General features: G+C 41.8%; 1 protein-coding gene across 1 annotated transcript in view; it reads right to left on the minus strand.

Annotated features, from left to right (window-relative positions):
• The window catches only part of DOCK2 (dedicator of cytokinesis 2), a 416990-nt gene that overhangs the window by 274452 nt on the left and 121975 nt on the right, over positions 1-20563 (minus strand). The gene's annotated exons all lie outside the window — the stretch shown is intronic.

Below are 20563 nucleotides of genomic sequence, written 5' to 3' on the forward strand. Positions count from 1 at the left end.
TCAATGGAAGGGGGCCCACAGCAGGAAAGAGACATGAATAAGTTCTGTGTCATATTTATGAAAGGCAAGCTCATGACAGACTAGCAGTAACTGGTCTTCAGAGCTCTAGGATATTTGGGGGACTAAGTTATGGTTACAGTAGGAACTGATGCTTCAAGGGATAGGTAAACAAATTAAGCAACACTGGAAAATTAGCTGTTAAGGATAATAGGAAAATCATCCAATAGTATAACCTAAGACATCTTTCTTTTTGTGTATTCACTTGATATATGTAAATTATAGGTAAAGGAAAGTTACCTATACCTCCATTTGATGAATAACTTTAACATTCCTGTTCCACTCATTCCATACGTTCTAATCTTTAAAACGTGATAATAGTGCAAAATAAATTGCATTTTGCCACCTTTTTATCTCATTCACACCCTCTCGTTGAACAGCAAGATCATGAGAAATTAAAGAACTTCTTAGAAGGGGAAAATAAGACAAGAATGAGGTCTAAAATAGAATCTTAAATCATCAGTCCTTGAAAAATAAAACCAGTTTCTGTTCTCAATAAATGCAACAGCATAGAGTTTAAAATTATCTACATATTGAAACTAAATTGGCTACCAATCCAGCTTTTCTGCTTGTAGGAAAGCTACCAGTAATACAATTGTGGACATATCTGAGATCATCTCTGGTGTGTGGGTAGTTTTTATGTTCTCCTTTTAGATTTAATAATTGCTTTTCTGGCTGCTACCTTAAGAAGGTACGACATGTGGGGCACCGGGGTGGCTCAGATGGTTAAGCATCTGACTCTTGGTTTCAGCTCAGGTCATGATCTCACCATTTGTGAGTTCAAGCTCCACATCAGGCTCTGTGCTGACGGCACAGAGCCTGCTTGAGATTCTCTCTCCTTCTCTATCTGCCCTTCCCCAACTTGTGCACATGCATGTGCATGTGTGTGCACATACTCTCTCTCTCAAAATAAACAAACTTCAAAAAAAAGTCATGATAGGAATAAGAAGGCAACTAGTATTTCAGCCAAATATATCTTCAAAGGGCTGAGAGCATTCTAAAAGGCAGAGTCAAATATTCTCCAAGCTTTAACCATTTATTTTCCAAGTTAATCATTATTTTTGCCAATGTGAAACCCACCATGTACTGCTCATAATTTACACCCCGCACTATTAATTACTTAATATTTTTATAAAGTAGATGCATTCTAATCTACTTATATTCTTTTAAATGAAAAATTTGCTATTTCAAATGGAAAATAAGTATTGTCTGCCATAGATGGAAGGTAAGTGTACCAATCAATACTATTAAAACAAAACACTTTAATTAAATTCTAAGAGGAACTTAAGCCTGAGGTCAGCTCCCTTGTTATCAGAGGAGATTAATAGAGAAAGATTAAAGACAAAACAGCAAAAGTATACAATCCTTGACATAACTAGAAAGACTGAAAGGGAGTTAGAAGAGAATGATCTTCTGCTTCTATGATATTGCAGTTTATTTGTGCATGCCCAAAATTATCCTTCATGCCAAGGAAAATAATTTTGCATATGGTAGTACATATCCACACTTTGAAAAACACAATTGCTAAGAAATAAATCAAAATTGGGATTCCTGGCTTCCCATCTCTGCAATTAACTGATGGTGTGACCTTGGGTAGGTCTTCTGGGCCAGTGTCCTGGGCTATAAAATGAGAAGGCAATCTCTCCAAGGAGTTGCTCAACTCTATGTGTCTTTTTGTGAAACCCTTAAACATGTTACAGCATATCTTCTCATCAACTGAAGTTTTCAGTTGCTAATTGCATTCACCCTCTTATCTGAAAGTCTTACCTAGAAGAAATAGCAAAGATTTGAAAAGATCAGCTACTTTGGGGCAGAAGAACCTTTTGAAGCTGTTGTGTTGGAAAAAATCAATAAAATTGACTGCAATCCAGGCACCACAGAGGCTGACTGTCCAGGATATATGCCTGTGCCTCCCTCAACTTTGGAAGCCAGCAGACAAAGCCTGTCTTTAAATCGATCTTATAAGCCTAAATGTCCGTCAACTGATGAATGGATAAAGAAATTGTGGTTTATATACACAATGGACTACTACGTGGCAATGAGAAAGAATGAAATATGGCCTTTTGTAGCAACGTAGATGGAACTGGAGAGTGTTATGCTAAGTGAAATAAGTCATACAGAGAAAGACGGATACCATATGTTTTCACTCTTATGCGGATCCTGAGAAACTTACCAGAAGACCATGGGGGAGGGGAAGGAAAAAAAAAAGAGGTTAGAGTGGGAGACAGCCAAAGCATAAGAGACTCTTAAAAACTGAGAACAGACTGAGGGTTGATGGGGGGTGGGAGGGACAGGAGGGTGGGTGATGGGTATTGAGGAGGGCACCTTTTGGGATGAGCACTGGGTGTTGTATGGAAACCAATTTGACAATAAATTTCATATTTAAATAATAATAATAAAACAATAATAATAAAATAAAAAACAAATCCATCTTATATACCATCACCTGATCACTTGCCTGGATCAAGTGGTAGTTTATGCCAGGTGAGTAATAGAGGATCCTGATTCAAATGACCAGTTTCCCCCTTCCTATGAGACAAGTAGGTTGATGGGGGGAAAAAATCAGTTAAAAACCAGTAAGTAACTATAAGCTTGCTCATCTGCAAGGTCTGGTATAGTTAAACAAGTTTCTGTATTTGTAAAAGAATGACAACAACCTCACTTATAAGGTTTACATAAGAAATTACAAAAAGTCACTATTATCAGAACTATAGTAGTACAGTTTTTTCCCCGTCTTAATATTCTAAAAAAGCCAATTTAAGCAACATTTTATATTTAATGCTCTATGTTGGCTTCACCTCTGAACTGATAATAATGAAAATGAATACAATAATTATGAGTGAAAATTTTATGAAAATAATAATTATACTTATATTAATTTTAAGCGACCACTTATGGAGCATTTGTACCACCCAAAGACTGTGCTAAGCACTACTTCATTTAATATTCATATCAACCCTATTATTATCCCCATTTTATAAAGAAACAGAACCAAAGAAGTGATATGACTTTTCCAAAATCATAGACGGATACAACTCAGAGATTATGAAACAAAATGAATAAACCCCATAGTGTCTTTCTAGAACTAAGTAAGTCTTTGGTAAAGAGATCATACAAAAAACCTTTTTCATACATTTGGGGCCAAAATCAAGAAAGCCATGAAAAAAAATTTGGGAGAAAAAGTTCTGAAAAAAAAAAAGTCAGGGATTACCAAAATATAGTTTAATATATTGAGAAAGTCTAAATATTCACAGCTCTGAAGCACTCCTTTTGTTTTGTTTTCTTAAATAAATTTTTAGATGTTGTAAACAAGAAAGACGGAATCATCTAGCTCTCTCCTCTGAAGTCCCATGGCACTGTGCTCATATCTCTACAACGGCATATTCATCCTGCATTTTAATGAAGAGTACCTCATTTTGCAAATAAAGGCAAGCTCCTTGAGGACATCACCACGTTTTTGCCAAGTTTGTATTTTCCAAATGGCTTCCCAACGCTTTGTTTATAGTAGCGAATCAGTAGCGAAACATTTATTGAATTGAAAACCCTATTCTAAATGCCTCTCTTCATCTATCCTGTATGGAATTTGAGATGCCAGGGAGGCAGTTAAAGATACGGGTCTTCAGGTGAAAGCAAAGACTTGGACTGCAGATTAAGGTTGGGGGTTGCGGACCTCGCAATGGCACTGAGCCACCAGGGTGGACGGTCTCCCCCAGGCAAGAACAGACAGGGCGGAACTGGAACGCAGCTGAGTGGTTGTGGCACGAACTGAATTTGCTCCATGGCAGTACTCTTTCTCGCTCTGTATCTCCGCTTCTGACCCTCGGGCATAGAAAGGAACAGCTGCAGATCTACAACCATGCAGCCGTGCATTCTGAGGATGTCCCCCTTTTCCAGGACCAAATAGGGAACAGAAGCTATGGAGGGCTACTCAGTGTTTTCCCCTGCGTTGGCAAGAGAAGGAGAAAGGTAGGGCAGGGGAGCAAAAAGCCTGGCCACATGGAAGGAGCCAGGCGTCAGACGCACAAAACAGCCATCTCTCCTGCTCTACTCTTCAAATCCCGAGGTCTGTCTCTTGATGTGTGTGGCTGAGATCTCCTGAGGAACTAGGACGAGGGAGCAACACATATTATGCTCAGAGAATTATGTTCTCCTTTTCCTACTGAACCCACAGTACAAGCCATTCTGCTATTCACAGACTGGCTCCACTATCTACCAAGGTCTGCAATTCACTGTAGGCCCCTGAAACACCACAGATTTTCCTGAGAGGTGACTGGGACCTCTTGATTTCTCAGCATCAGTGTTGAACAGACAGCAGAGCGCTACAGTGAACCTCTTGCTACCTGGGCTGTAGATTTTAAAACCTGCAGCTTCAACCAAAAGGAAGCCCAGAATTCCTGTAAACCAAACCAGACCAAAGAAAGCATCTCACGGCACACGTAGGTTATGGCAAATCTGGGACATTGGCAGGGAGGGGCAAGTCTGATGAAAATGAATTTCTCGAGACCCACAGAAATATTTGTATAAAGAGAAAAATCCGCCTGCAAGTGGGGTCCTGTTGTCCTCACTGCTATTCCCTCTCCAAGTGCTCAGAAGACGGATGGAGTCCCACGTCCCCCACACCAGGAAGCACAGACTCAGCCCTGACAAACCTCTTAATGACACACTGTGGATTCAGCTAAGGCCTGTGTGAACAACGCACTGCTCAGCATACATCTGAACACAGTGAGTTCTTTGGTGTCTTTCACGTCAGGCTGACCCTAGTGCCCTCAAAACCTCAGGATAACACAATGCTTTTCAAGCAGTTTTAATTGTACTTGAAGTTGCTGCCTCTTTTTCTGTGCCGTTCTGGCAATGCAGCTTTACTGACACAGATGGACACACTCTTCGAGATCCAACTCTCTGACAATACACATGAGGAACAGAGCCCAGAGAGGTTAGGTGGTTTGTCCAATGCCACACAGCTTGTTAGTAGGTTTACTGGACTAGAGTTCAAATCTTCCAATTTTTAGTACAGTATTTTCTCCACCAGACTATGTTACCTTCCTTAAATTAAGATAATTGTTCCTTCATACTATAAACATGCATTGAGGATCTACTCAGTGCCAATTATTTAGAATACAGGAAAACACTCTTTGCCTGCACTCAAGAAGGTGCAAATATTTCCTAATACCTCGGAGAAGTGTCAAAAGAATAAGAGCCTCCCCAGATCCATAATATAAGGATTCTCACTGCATTTATTTTATTTTTGATGAAACAAATGTGAATTGGGAGGAGTGCCCCGTGTGGCCAGAAGCTGGCGTAAGAGGCCCAGAGCTACTATAGTAAGTGCCAACTTCTCTTAGCTCATTCTCACACGAGGAGAATTTAACAATTTCCCCATCATCTTGAGAAGCCTGCAAAGAGTTCACTCGGGGGAGGTATGTTAGAAGAACCCAACACAAATTTTGTAAAAAACAAAAATACAGGGTTGCCTGGGTGGCTCAGTCAGTTAAACGTCTGACTCTTGATTTTGGCTCAGGTCATGATCTCATGGTTTGTGGGATCGAGCCCCACACTGGGCTCTGAGCTGACAGTGGGGAGCCTGCCTACTATTCTTTCTTTCTCTCTCTCTCTCTCTCTCTCTCTCTCTCTTCCTCTCTGTTAATCCCCTGCTTGTGTTCTCTCTCAAAATAAATAAACTTTAAATAAATACATACATACATACATACATACATACATACATACAAAAAACATACTTTCATTATGGAGGGGAAGGATGCTTAAAATTTACAATCTAATCAGAGCTGACTTTGTCCTTTCTGGGTCACAGAGCCACTTGTAGCCAGAGTAGAGTGGCAACTCTGAGGGCAAAATAGGCTTAAGCTGGGTGGGAAAGAGCTGCAAGCTTCCTCACACGATAGTGGCAGGGTCAGCTAATCCAAAAGTATCAAGGCCAAAGCCAAATTAGTAGGGGAAATATGCTTCCTTCAAGTGAAATTAGACTGTGCTGTGTCTGAAAAAAAAAAATAATAATAATGCTCGCCATGGCAAGGTGACCCAGGTGCTTCTTAGATGACCCAGAAAGAAAACTCTCTCTGTAACTCTCTTGTAACTCTCTTGTAACTCTTCCTGGCAGGGCAAGTTTCATGGGATAAATTCCTATAGCCTACCCTCTCTCTATGAAGCCTGTAGTCAATTACCATCCTTACCCTACATTCTGGAACCAGAGGGGATGGGCAGAAGAGGGCCTCACTCAGAATCAGCTAATGGCTGATGCAAACTTAAGAAGAGGCCAAGGGGCAATGGGTAAGATTTTGCTCCAGGGCAGGGGGGAAGGCAGCAGATTTAAGAAAGAGGCTGCACAGGGAACATGTACAGGCAGGATGAGAGGCCTGGCAAGGACAGAGGAGACAGGCAGCGAGATGGACAGACCTGCAGAGCTGGGGGCTGGTGGGCTGCGGGGTAGGCACAGTGTGGGTCTGAACAACCACCTAATCACCTTGTGAGTTCCTCCCAAGGCAGCCCTGGGAAATCATCACCACCCCTGGCTCACAGGCGGTTGCTGCAGGGACCGTGATCCCTGAGAGCCAGCAACAGCAGACATATTCACCAACCACTGGCCTACCATGGACGGGAGTGATGAAATAAGTTCCCCTGCCAGCTCCCTAAGGCACTAGCATGTGCCCTTGAACCAGAAAGAAAGAGGCCCCTACCACACTTGAGTCACACTTCCAGTAACAATTTGTGTGTGGGCAGCTAACTGGCCTCATGGGAGCCAGCCAATCTTTGAGGGCCTTTCCCCTTCCTCTGCAGACTGGATGGCAGGAGGGACAACTCAATTTCTGTTGGTGTGTATATGCTTACTTGGTGTTTAACATTTTTAAAATAGACACATTTTAGGGGCACCTGGGTGGCTCAGTTAGTTAAGGGTCTGACTTTGGCTCAGGTCATGATCTCACAGTTTGTGGGTTCAAGCCCCACATTGGGCTCTGTGCTGACAACTCGGAGCCTGGAGCCTGCTTCATATTCTGTCTCTCTCTCTCTCTCTCTCTCTCTCTCTCTCTCTTTCTCTCTCTCTCTCTCTGCCTCTCCCCTGCTTGTGCTCTGTCTCTCTTTCTCTCAAAAAATAAATAAACATTAAAAAAATTAAATAGACATTTTTAGAGCAGTTTTAAGTTCACAGCAAAACTGAATGAAGGAACAGAGTTCTCATGTACCCCATGCTCCCCCCCCCCACACACACACACAGTCTCCCTCCACTATCAACAACCATCATCAGAACCAGATCAATTTTTCAGAGATTTCTTTTTTTTTTTTTTAATTTTTTTTTTCAACGTTTATTTATTTTTGGGACAGAGAGAGACAGAGCATGAACGGGGGAGGGGCAGAGAGAGAGGGAGACACAGAATCGGAAGCAGGCTCCAGGCTCTGAGCCATCAGCCCAGAGCCCGATGCGGGGCTCGAACTCACGGAGCGCGAGATCGTGACCTGGCTGAAATAACCGACTGCGCCACCCAGGCGCCCCTCAGAGATTTCTTTATATCTAAACTGTGTAGAGAGAGGGGGAGAGAGGGAGGGAGGGAGAGGGTGGGCAGGCAAGTGAGAGAGTGCTACTCTTGTAGAAGCAGGGGAAGTGAGCTGACTTGCTATCCATTTAAGGATGAGCCTTCTTCTTCAGATCTTCTCTGAATTGCTAAATTTGACCACTTCTGTACAGCTGGTTGCTAATGTCCCTTCTAGCTCAGACATTTGATCTGCCTCCTGTGTGCTCAATACTTTAACACACACATGCATATACAATCCTTTAGGTCACTCTCAAAACACCCCACCAGGCAAGGAGAACAAGTATTTATCAGTTTCGTTTATGTTAAATAGAGCTGAGGTGTCAGGAGCTGTCCCCAGAGCCTGACAAGAGTTTCCTTCCGGACTTCCGTATCTATTGTTCTGGAGGGATTGAGTAAAAGTATGAGCACAGTCCTGGGTTTCATCACCATCTCAGAGATTCAGAAGCCTTAAGTGCAGCAACAGATATGTATGCTGGGGACATGCATACAATTAAGGGAAGTATGGAAGTCAGGAGCCTGGAGTTGAATCCCAGCTCCCAGTCCATGTAGAAAAAAGAGATAATAATAGCACCTATGAGGTAGGGTTGACAAGAGGCTCCACAAAGAGAGTGATACACAGCTCTCAGCTCATGTAGGCCCATAAACGTCAGAGTGAGAGACCTGACATGACCCCAAACCCTTCATCTGAGAGACAAATGAAATAAAACTTAGAGGTCCATTCACTTCTAACTTAGAATAAATAGGAAACTGTGAGGCTGAGAACCCAGCTAGCTCTGGTTTCACATTCTGTTCCACTATCAGATGATTACAAATAACAGTAATACTAATAATAGTCACTGGTGATGATGGTGATGCTCCATTTATGAGCCCTTACTAAGTACCAGACCCCATTACACCTCTCACAGGCCCTATTGCATGTGAGGCTCACAATAAACCAATGAGGTGAGCATCCTATGCTGTTCCCATTTGGCAGATCAGTAGTCAGATGCTCCTAGAGGTGACGTGTCCTGGTAAAGGCAACAAAGTCAAGAGTAGATCCAAGCTCTTGTTCTGAACGATTGTCCTGTGCTGTGCCTCAAAAATGGGATGTCTTTCCTCAAATAATTGTACCCTCTTTAGCTGAAGCCATAATTAGAGCCTTGTTTGCCTTTGAGTAATTGGCTTCCCTCTTTGCTCTGGTGTCTGGTTCCACTTGGGCAGTCGTTCCAGCCTGGAGGGTATCACACTCAGCAAATCCACTTTGACTGCCTGGGGCTAATGAGGGCTCTTGAGGTGGTTTTTATTTAAGTGCCTGGTACTGCAGAGAATATCCACACACAGACACACCCCCTACCATCAAGGATGACAGTGGAGTTGTAAAAACATGTCCTTCCCAAATTGGATCATACCACTCCAGCTTTTTGCAGAGGACAACATGGTCTGCTTTCTGCTGAGTTTATCCTATATGGAGGAAGCACAATCCTGTGTGACAGTGTGTGTGTGTGTGGGGGGGGGGTTGGGGGGTGTACATGCATGTGCATGCATGTGTAGGGGAAGAAGAAGGGACACTCAAAATCCTTGATAAGCCCTGGGAAAGTTGAGCAAGATTTGTGTCCAACAGTGAAGAAATAATGAGCACAGAGGACAAAGATTTGTCTATCAAGGTTATGAATTCCAACAAGTTTTTCTAGCACTAAATTAAATGAACCCAAATGTCCCTAAATAGGAAAATAATGAAATCAGTTGTAGCTCACCTATACGATAGAGCCCTATGAAGTCCATTAAAATGACATGGGAAAATATCCCAAACAATTCTCAGTGAAAGAAGCAGATTACAAACTTGGTAAAACATTATCTCAATTATATAAAATACATGACATGAAAGATGGGAAGAATAAACAATGTTTATCTCTAAATTAGGAGCTCATAGATGCTTTTATAGATTTCCAAATGTTCTACAAAAACACAGTATTTTGATAATACTAATTTCTATAAATAACAAATGTCATCTTTCCCAATCCTGGACCAGCATTCCCAGGAATATGCCCAATGAAGCTGATGATGTGGTCAGAGGCCCCCATTTGCAAGGGACTTTGTCAGGCAAAGATGAACGCTGAGTTCTGAGGCTTGAAAGTCAGGGTCTTTGGCGAGACAGGGTTCCACCTCTGAAACTACAAGGTTGCCCCAGAGGCAGTTCTCCAGAAAAGGGCTGTAGCGCACTCATTATTCTCTGATGTTTGGCTGATACCCTTCCTCCTCCATAAACCTGTCATTCCAAAAGCACTGTTCTCACTGAATTCTGGTAATAATCATACTTACAGCATTACTTGTAAGTAATACTATAAATTTGTAATAAACTTATTCAAACCCTATAAATCATTTTAAGCCCATAAATCATAAATTTACCCCAGAGGCTTGCTGTCCTGGGTCCATGCATAGGTTTTACTTGGCCCGCATATTGTTTTAAAAAATCTATCAGCAGGTTCCATATAAAAACACATTTGTAGAACTTCCCTCCAAAGAGGGGAAGATCAGGTAGCATTGGGCCCACGTAATGACATGGTAATGATTCCTTGGCACTGATTCACAGCCCTCCTGTATACCCAAGGCATGGACGCCCCCTCCCGGTCCTCACCACTCCCTGTCGCCTCTTCACCATGAGCTGAGTTGTAATTGATCAATCTCACTCTGTTTTCTTAGTAGCAGAGAAAGATTTCTCTGTATACTTGTCTCTGTCAAAGGTGGGGAAATGAATGATTAACCAAATGGTACCATGCTTTAGGAGAAAATAGAAGGAATCACATTTCTTTCCAAAATGAAGAAAGTTCTCACATGTTTCAAAGGCAAGAAAAAAATCTGTTATTAAAAATATATATAAGTGAAGATTACATTATTAAAAAACATATTGATAAGGTTATCTTATCAAACAGCATAATAGCTATCACTCTGCACCTTCATTTCTATTACCTTCATGTGTAGGCTCAAGTTGGAATACCTCTGGGGTAAATCTTTTCTCTCTCAACTGTAAGCTCTCCGGGGGTGTGGGCAGAAACCCTTCTGTTCAAACACTGCACAGCAGTTTGTAGCGTGTACTAGGAGTCAGACTCCACCTGGTATCCTGGCCCTCTCATGCTATTGGTCTGTGGCTGCTGGAAGGTTTCTCAACCTCTCTATCAGTTTCCTTACCTGTAAAATGAGGATATTAATACCTACCCTGTACAGGGAGGTCATGATAATGCAATGAGAATATGTGTGAAAAAACTTAGCATAGCATCTGGTACTAAATAATGGTTAAACAAATGGTGGCCATAAAATTATTTATTACTATATTTCTTTCATACTCCCCATAGCATAGTGCTGGCTACGTTTTTAGATTCTCAATAAATATAATTTGAATTGAAATCAATCTGCAGCTGGTTTTCAATTCAGCTGTATTGTGGTCTTAAGGAAACTTCCTTCTATTCTAGGAAAATTTTGGTGGGGGCAGGGGGAGGAATCAGCAAAATCAAACTTAAGTCCTCCTAAAAGCCTCAGAATGTCCTAAAACCCTGACTCACTATAATTTAAACCATCTACAACTGTAATCTCACAATGAAAACAAACAAAACAATTTTGGAGTCAACATATAAATGTGTAAAGATTTACATAAGCTTTCTCATTGTGTATGTTTCCACATATAAAGAATCACTCCCAAACTGGGAAAGAATCCCATGGATCATGGACTGAAAGGCACAGAAACAGCCTGATCCTGCAGTTCTCTAGTTTTAATGAGGTACTTTTTTTTTAATTGCTGAAGAGTTGATTTGGATTGTCATTAAAGAGGTAATCTGGGATTCCCCCCAATTAAACCATACTTCATAATGTCATTAAAAGCTACTATTCTAAGTATTTTGGGAGGTTCAAGAGGGATTCTTTTCTTTGATTGTACGCCAATTTTTTTTTTTTTACCTCAGACCAAAAAAAAAAAAAAAAAAAGGACACTTTACCAAATCTCTCTTGGATTTATTCTGCAGCTTATTAAATCACCATCTTCTCTGATTCTAGATCTGAAGGTTTCTTCCCAAGACTGAATTCTGCAATCAGTCACATTGAAAAGGAAAGAGATGTGAGGGACAGCCTCTTCTCTGATCTCCAAGTGTAGAAGGGACATTTTGGAACTGGATGTAGCTTTGTAACACTGTAGGTGGGAGGGACAAACCCCTATTTGAAGAGCTTTGATGTCTCCAAATGCTCTGATGAGAAAAAAAAACTTAGGTCCTCAAAACTCAACAGCTCTTTCTTGAAGAAAATAAATTGGCTCCAGTACGTAAATCCTTTTACCTTTTCCAAGGTTCTGAGCTTGGCTGTGGGGCCTTGAGGGCATCATGCAGTTTCCTTCATCTGTTTCACTTTGTATAAAATGGCCTCATTCCTTGCTCCCAGCTCAGGCAGGCTATTTTAAAGTGTTGGGGGCAATATGTGGGAGCGGAGGTTTTTAGGCACTAAATGATGGTCAAAAGATTCAGCAATATTATCATTGTGAATCAAAGAATGATTTTTTAACTCACAGGTTTTCATATTGGTAGATCTCTAGAAATCTCATTGTTGTTCAATCTATGATTGTATAGTTGATCTACAGAGGTTATGTGACTTGCCCAAGACCACGCAACTATACAGTAAGTGAGATAATGTACATTAGTGTGCAGCACAGAGCCTGGTGCATAACAAGCACTCAGTAAATGTCAACTGCAGTTGCTACTGTTGATATTATTGTTGTTTCTATTATTCAGGTCTCTTTACCCTTCGTTCAGTGCTCTTTTTATCAGATACATAAAGAAACCACCCTACGGGCCCAGTCATTTCTTGCTATAAGAAAAATGATCATTCGAAGGAACCATCTCATTTCTTTCATAACTGAGAAGGTTCAAGCCTTGAGAAGTGCTATGTCTTGCCAATAACACAGGAAGCCAACACAACAGAGGAGCCTAAATTTGGGACTTGCCTGTGGAAGGAGAGGCCTGACCCTTCTGATCTTTCCACCCTTGACTAGTAATAACACAGAGGAATTGTACACTGTGTACCAGGGACTGAATTCAGGCTCCAGCAACCCTCCTTACCCTCAAATCTCTGGGGAAGAATAATGTCCTGGAAATAGAAAATGACACTGGCTTGGAGAAAATAAACTGTCCCACACTTGAAACTGGGAACAATGTATGGTCAAATGGGAAAAAAAAACAAAAAAGATTAAAGCAGACTCCTACCTCACACCATATATAAAACATAAATTCTGTTGATTGATTACAAACTTGTGTATCAAAAATAAAATGATAAAATTCTTAGTAAAAATGTAAATGAAAATCTTTTAGCCTTGGGATTGGGAAAGATTTCTTAAACAAGGCATAATAAGATTTGACTATTAAAATGATAAATAAATTGATATTAAAATAACTTCTGTTAGAAAAAATGCTCTTAAGCAAATGAAAAGGTAGGTTAAAAGTATATAAATGAGAGGAGATATCCTTAATACATAAGATCAGCAAAATATGCATATGAAGAATACATAAAATCCTGCAAATCAATAAGAGAAATACAATCAACCCAACAGAAAAATGAACAAAAGAATTGGACAGACCTATCACAGGCATGAAACACAGGTGGCAAAGAAACATAAGAAAAGATTTTCATCATCACTGGCGATCAAGGAAATGCAATTCAAGACAGTGAAGACTTAACCTCACACCTATGTCTTTGGTAAAACTTGAGAAGTGGGACAATACCCAGTGTTGAAGTGACTGTGGATCCACAGGATCCCTTATGCATCACTGATGGGAACGTAAACTCATGCAACCACCTTTGGAAAACAGTTTAGCACCATCTCTTGAAGTCAGGTATTCAGGTCCCTTATGACCAGGCAAATCTTCTAGTAGTTGTATACCCCAAAGAGACTCTTGGATCTTTGCAACAAGAAGCATGTACAAAAATATTCTTAGTAGCAATGCTTACCATAGAGAAATACTGAAACAGTCCAAGTGCTTAAAATTCCATAGTTTATTCACAATGAAGCCCTCCACAGTTGTCAAAACAAGGAACTCCAGCAACATGTAATATGGATGAATCTTAGTAAAATATTAAGTGAAAATAAAGTAAGTGTCCCCCCTTCCACCAATTTACTCATGTTTCAATACCCTTTTCAGAAAGATAAAATAACCAAAGCACTAGATATATAGAGATGCAATAAAACTGCATAAAAAGGAAAGCAGAGAAATGATTAAAGAAGATTCTAGAATGTGGTCACCTTTGGTAAAGAAAGATAGAGCCACACAGTTACATGCCACTGATTGTTAAGTTTCTAGTTTTTGTTTTGGGTAGTGAGTGTATGAATGTTTAATTTATTGTTAACAATAACTAAATGAATATGCAAATAAACAAAAGCAGACCCCTGTGTGGACCAATGATGAGGTATATTATGACTCAAGTGCTGTGATGCCTCCAGTTCTGTACAAGTAAAGTCCTTTCTTTCTTTTCCCTATTTGTAAGCAACTCTGGCCATTTAATCGTATGACTGCCAAGGTCCAAAGACCAGTTTCTGAAAGCTGGTATCAATGGAACTCTAAGGAGAGTAGGCACATAAAGAAATAAATCATAGCCCTTATCCATAAGCAGCCCGCTCCATCAGCACAGACAGCCCCATAAACAGACAAACGAGACTACAGGATGTCAAGTATCACAATGGAAGTCTGTACTACGCACCGTGGGAGCCACTTCTCATGACCTGCACTGCTTTCCTTTCCCTCACTCAGGCTCCTGGAGTTGTGTTTCCAAATCCAGAGGCGTCAGCTGGAGGGCTACCTCTATCAGAATCTCCTTGGAGGACTGATACTATGCACATCTCTCACTCCCTCACTCCATCTTCAGAGTCACAATCTTTGGCATAGGGTCCAGGATTCTGCAATTTTAATGAACTCCGCAGGTGCACCTAAAGTTTGAGAAATCACCCTCACAGAGGGTCTGTGCCTTGTTTTATCCCCTTTGTAAACCCAGGATAATACTCCAATCATACTGAACTCTCTACTATCACATCTTCCCCTATTGGTCAGGTACCCTGGCAGCCACCCCACTTTTATAGCCCCTGGGGAAAGAGTTGGGGAAGGCTTCCTCAGAAAGGAAGGTGTGACAGAGGGGAAGGCTAGTGCCCCCTCTGCTTGAGGTTGAGACCTGCAGCCACAAGACATGTGTGTCCCAACAACCTCTCTTGAGCCAAAGTCCCAAGGAGAACCATTTTAGGTAAGTTGTGGAGAAGGCCAAAAGCAGTCTTTCTTCCCTTTCCTAATTTGGTCCCTGGGACACAGTTCCAGATGCAACTTTGGAAAGAGGGAGGGGACTATTTTGAAACTGAAAGACTGGTTACATCTGAAGCCACAAGGTACCACTAAATGAAAACTTTAAATTGCCACAGTACAATGTGAAGTGAAAACTCAAAAAGATTAGATTAAAAACAAACAAAAACTAGAAGCTGTATCATCTTTGCACACTGAACTTGATGCAGAAATTTGCAGACTTGCGACTGTTGTGTCCCCACTACTTCCCAGGCTCAACCTACACTAGAGACTGAGTAAGTGCTGAATGGGGCAGACGTGACATGCCTACTTACTGAAGACTGGACATTTGGTTTGGGTCTTAAGGGGATGAGTAGCAGCTGCTGGTTAGTGGCTGGGGGTAGGGGAAGGCGCTGGGGAGGCAGAAGAACTCATCCTAGATAATATTTGCAAAGAATAGAAGTATGGAAGGCTGTGTACAATAGTGTACAATGCCAGGAGAGTCAAGAAGCGCTCCACAAGACGAGCTCATGTCCTGGAGGAACAGGACTTGTTCTCTTACTGCCTTTTCCTTCTGAATGGTCTCAGAGCCCAGCCTGATGTGGACATTCCAAGCTCCAGGTGGCCTCCTAACACTACTGTTTGCTGCAGCTCTGCTCTGAAAAGTTATAGCAAAAGTTACAGCATCAAGAGTTCCATTTCCCACCCAGGCAAGGGTCCCTATACACAGCCGTCAGAGAGTTGCCCAGCATTTGAAACAGGGATAAGGAGTGGAGGATACAAGAAAAAAAATACCTCAGGAGGAACAGTGAGGCATGTCTCCTAATATGAAAAAGAAAGCGCTTTCAACAAGAAAATAGGCACTGCCTTCTCCTTTTTATTCATTCTGAGAATAAAGCACCGTATAGTAGAAAGAAGATGTGTTTTGGGGCGCCTGGGTGGCGCAGTCGGTTAAGCGTCCGACTTCAGCCAGGTCACGATCTCGCGGTCCGTGAGTTCGAGCCCCGCGTCAGGCTCTGGGCTGATGGCTCAGAGCCTGGAGCCTGTTTCCAATTCTGTGTCTCCCTCTCTCTCTGCCCCTCCCCCATTCATGCTCTGTCTCTCTCTGTCCCAAAAATAAATAAACGTTGAAAAAAAAAATTAAAAAAAAAAAAAAAAAGAAAGACGATGTGTTTTGTTATTCAAATGACTTGTGCCCTGAATCCAACTCTAATACTTACTACCTGTGAATGGCAGAGACAGCACTCATCAAATATTCCATGTGTATCCCATCACTTCCAGATTCCCTTGCAGCTAGGTTAGGAACTTGTGATGGGTTCTGGCCAAAGGACTGTGGATGCACTTGGTGGGTGTCACTTTCAGGCTGACATGGAGGCCATGGTACCAGCTAGAATAGCTTCAGAAGGGACAAAAGGTGCAGGGCCCCCCATCAGACTTTACAAAAGAGAGAAATAAACCTTTACATTGCTAAACCACTGAGATCTAGGGATGTATTTCCTACTGTGGCATCACATAGCCCGATACATGAATACCCTAATATACTGTGTAATATTTGGTCTCATTGGGATAAAAGTTACTTGATATTCCAGGCCTTGGTATCCCCATCTATAACATGGGAATAATAATACCTATGATATTAGGTTGTTGTGAGAATTTAATACATGTTTATGTCCTTTATAACACTTAACGCATAGCTAGCATGTAATAAATATAAGTCTCGCTCTAAAATGCTATTGATGGCATTATTATTCTTGTGGCTATTACTGTTATGCAATAGATACAATAGATACTTTTAAGTACACAACAAGTATGTAAAGTACTCTGCTGGGTAGTTTTACATATGTTATCCCATTTTTGTAGGTAAGAAACCAAGGTTCAGAGAGGTTACTTGTTCAAAGGAACACAGCTAGTAAGCAACCAGGCCAGGACCAGAAACAAGAATTACCTGAATCAAAAGTCTGTATTCTCATGGCAACAGTCTTACTCACATTCTTCAGATGTGGAATCCTGGAGGTTCAGAGATGTTACATAAATTCACCAAGCACAGTAATAACTGTAGAGCAAGAGGACTCTCCTCTGCTCCCAGGCCAGTGCTGCAGGGATGTGCTGATTAGCAAAGATAAACCCCATGGCACTGGGCACGGCCACCTGTGCCCCCACCCCCCATGGGGAGCTGTGGGTATTGTGGGCAACAGATAAGAGGAAGGGGAAAGAAGGAAATTACAACCTGATAAAAGAAAAACTGGATGCTTTGTACTCACAGAAGAGCTCCTCAATAAAGTTTCCAAAGAAAAACCTACTAGCTGAAAATAAACACCAGAAGAATTTCCAGATCTCTGTCAGCACTGTGTCTCTTGTCTCTGTCTCTCTCTGTCTCTTTATTCCCTTCTGTCTCACTTTCTGTCTGTCTCTCTCTCTCGGTTTCTCTTTGTCTCTCTCTGTCCTTTTGTTTTTTTCTTTCTGTCTCTCTCTCTTTTGGTCCCTGTCTCTCTCTGTTTCTCTATCTCTGTCTCTGTCTCTCCCTCTCCTCCTCCTCTGTTTGTTTTGGAAGTTGAGAAAAGCGAGCAATGTGGATCCTAAAGCAGTTTACACTGAACCAGATGGTTCATCTGATTAGCATCAGACTAAAAAGACACATTACTTAGAGATTAGGTTCTCATAGGGACAAATCTGTTCCAAAGGCACATAAGGTTTGCTTTTCTCGCAGACTCCCCCCAGAGCTTTCTCAGGGCATATCTATTCCTTTCTCCCATCACCACCAGCGGGCAAGTCTGAGCTTGACTTAGAGAAGATAGCAAATTAGTCTCCGCAGATTTCTTAGTCTCCTCTCGCTGAACCCTGAAATCATTCACACTGGGTGGGCCACTCCCTGTGCGACCTTGGCTGCTTGAGACTCTTAACTCCCTCACACCCCAGGCTAAAAGGCCATATTATGCCACTGAGTCCACACAATAACCCAATGATACCCGTTCTGTGGTTATTCCCACTTTTCAGATGAAGAAATTGAGATTTACAGGATTAAGTAATTATTAAGTAATTTACTCAAGATAATAGGTCTAGGAGAAGTTGAGATTAATTGCTTCCATGAAAGAAAAAAGGGGGGAAAGTGTGTGTGTGTGCTTGCACGTGTGTGTGTGTGTGTTAAAAGAATCCTACAGAACAAACCATCATAAAATATGGCTGTCAAGTGTTCCAGACTGTGTAACTATGTTGAGGTCTACAGCAAGACAAACACAATAAAATGAGGAAGCACAAACATCTCACTCTGACCTGTATTTCTTGTAGCATACATAGCACAGGCCTTTTGCAAAAATAAAGGGAAATGAAATTAAGATTGGAAAAAAAAAAAAAACATTCAAAATCAGAATAGGAAGCACACATAGGCCAAGGCCTTTTTATTGAATAAGTTCTGTGTTTCTCAGAGGTTGAGGATATACATGTAGCTTCCAGGGAAGGAAGGAAGCTTGGCTTCCATGCAACTGTCACATTTGAAGGGACCCTCTTATTGCAAGGAATTGGGAAGTCAGAACAGAAGCTAGGAAAATGGAAGGGGCAGCAGGAATAATAACCACAACACCCATAATAACAGCTATCACTTAGTATAGGACACTGTGCTGTGATAGGTACTTTAAATGCATTATTCACTTCATTAGCCACATGGTAGCCTTCTAACATAGACATGGTTATTATTTTTCCATTTCACAGATGAGCTTACTAAGGATCTGAGAGGTTAAGTAAATTGCCCATAATCACGCAGCTAATAAGAAAATGAACTAGGAATTCAACCCAGGCCTAGTGATATACAAGAACGGTGCCCTTAACCAGTAAACCTTGTCTCTCCCCTCTCTCCATAGGATCCTCCTGAAGATAGGCCAATAGGATAGTCTGCCAACATTTGAGAAAGTGCTTAAAAGCCTTCTGGCCCCTCTGCTTGATGTCAATACACATGTTTAAGGCTGTTAGTACAAGCTAATGTCACCGACAATACTCCAGGCAATTTGCACATCTGGCAGTTAAATGAGTGCAGGCTCAAAGCAAATCACATCCCTGAGGCACAGGACACTTCACAGGGAGAACAACAGGAGGGATTTCATTTCAGCTCAAACTTGGCCAAGGAATCAAACTCACCTTATTTAAGGGTATAAAGGAGATACCCAAGAGCCAATGAGACCCAGCAAGCACGTATGAATTCAGATTGTATTAATTTGGAACCTGAGCACTTAAGAAGAGGCATAAGCTGATGTTTCCCTTTGGGGTTATATTGGGAAGAGGTTTCACTTAGCAAATCAATAGTGGGAGACGAGTTACCTTTAAGCTGTGCATACTGCTTTCACATGTGAACCAGTGATGGATAGACTAATTACACATTGCCTCCCCTTTGAAAGATGTCTCCAAAGAGTTCTCTGTCCACCTATTTCTGGTCTCTGTAACTGTTTAAAGGGAAGAACTTTGCATTTCTTTTCCAACTGTGTACAACGCTGGGGCTGGCCTTCTGTCTGTTAATATTAATCAGAGGGTTTTTACCGAATCTGAAACTCAGAGACACAGCAGGACTGGTGGGTAGCAACTGTCCAGCCTGTGATTATGCTGACTCTTGGGGGCCACCACCAGCCCGGGAGATGTGACTCCAGTACAGGAGTTACTCCGACTTCCACCAGCCTGGAGTCGACACCACATGCCCAATCCAGGACGGTGCTGGCACTCCATCTGGCCTTGATGCTAAGCCGGGCCCCTGCAATAACAGCAGCTCTGAACAATGAGGGGAAGCCAAGTAGCCTCACTCTCTGCTGCCTGTGCAGTGTAGCACCATACGTACCTGAAGTCGTCCTGGTCCCTAGGGTGGGACTCAATTCATCTCTACAGTCTCCACAGTGACAGCCCCCCCCCCCCCGAAATCCAGGAAGAAACTGCCAGGGCAGAAAGGGGCAGGCATATTTCAAAGCTTTCAGAGTGAGGGCAATTCAGTCTGATGTGGAAGTCAGAACATGAAAACCACAGAATGTCCACTTAAAAAACCCAGTACACAACAGATGCAAGAAGACTTACCAGGATTAGTTTCTAATCACCTTGCCACAAAACACCTTGTACAAACAAACCATATATTTGTTGCATTCATCTGTTGTCACACATCTGTCTGAATGGTCAGGAAACCACAGACACAAATATAAAATCACAAGAACACTTTTCTTCCCATGCCCTTCTCCTACCCTTAACTCCAGGGACAGGAATTCAGAGAGCAATTTTGGATGCACTATGTTAACCAGGCATTGGGGGAAAAGAATATTTACAGTGAAGTGGCTGCTGAATATTTCTGTGATTACTAGGCAATTTACGTAAGTATTCAAGCCCAGCTCTCTGAATAAATTTCAGCTGGGTGAGGACAGATTCTCTGCCTTCTAAGACCTCTTGCTTCTTGCACAGTTTGCTTCTCATTTTATCACTGACACCAGTGTGGACACAGAGGAATTAAAAATTGGGAAGTGTTGGCCTTAGCATACAGAAAACAGTGCTGACCCTCAAAAATCATTTTTTTCTCATCCTCACAGATAGGATTGATATCAGAAATGTCAAATGTTGCTGGAGATGAGGTGAATGATGAACTGACTTCTAATCCTGCCTGGCCATATCCAGAGGTGTGGCCCTCTAGGTCACTGACCTTAAAAAACAGGGCACCCCAAGGCTCTTAGC

The sequence above is a fragment of the Leopardus geoffroyi genome, chromosome A1 (genome assembly GCF_018350155.1).
Source record: "Leopardus geoffroyi isolate Oge1 chromosome A1, O.geoffroyi_Oge1_pat1.0, whole genome shotgun sequence".
NCBI lineage: Eukaryota > Metazoa > Chordata > Mammalia > Carnivora > Felidae > Leopardus > Leopardus geoffroyi.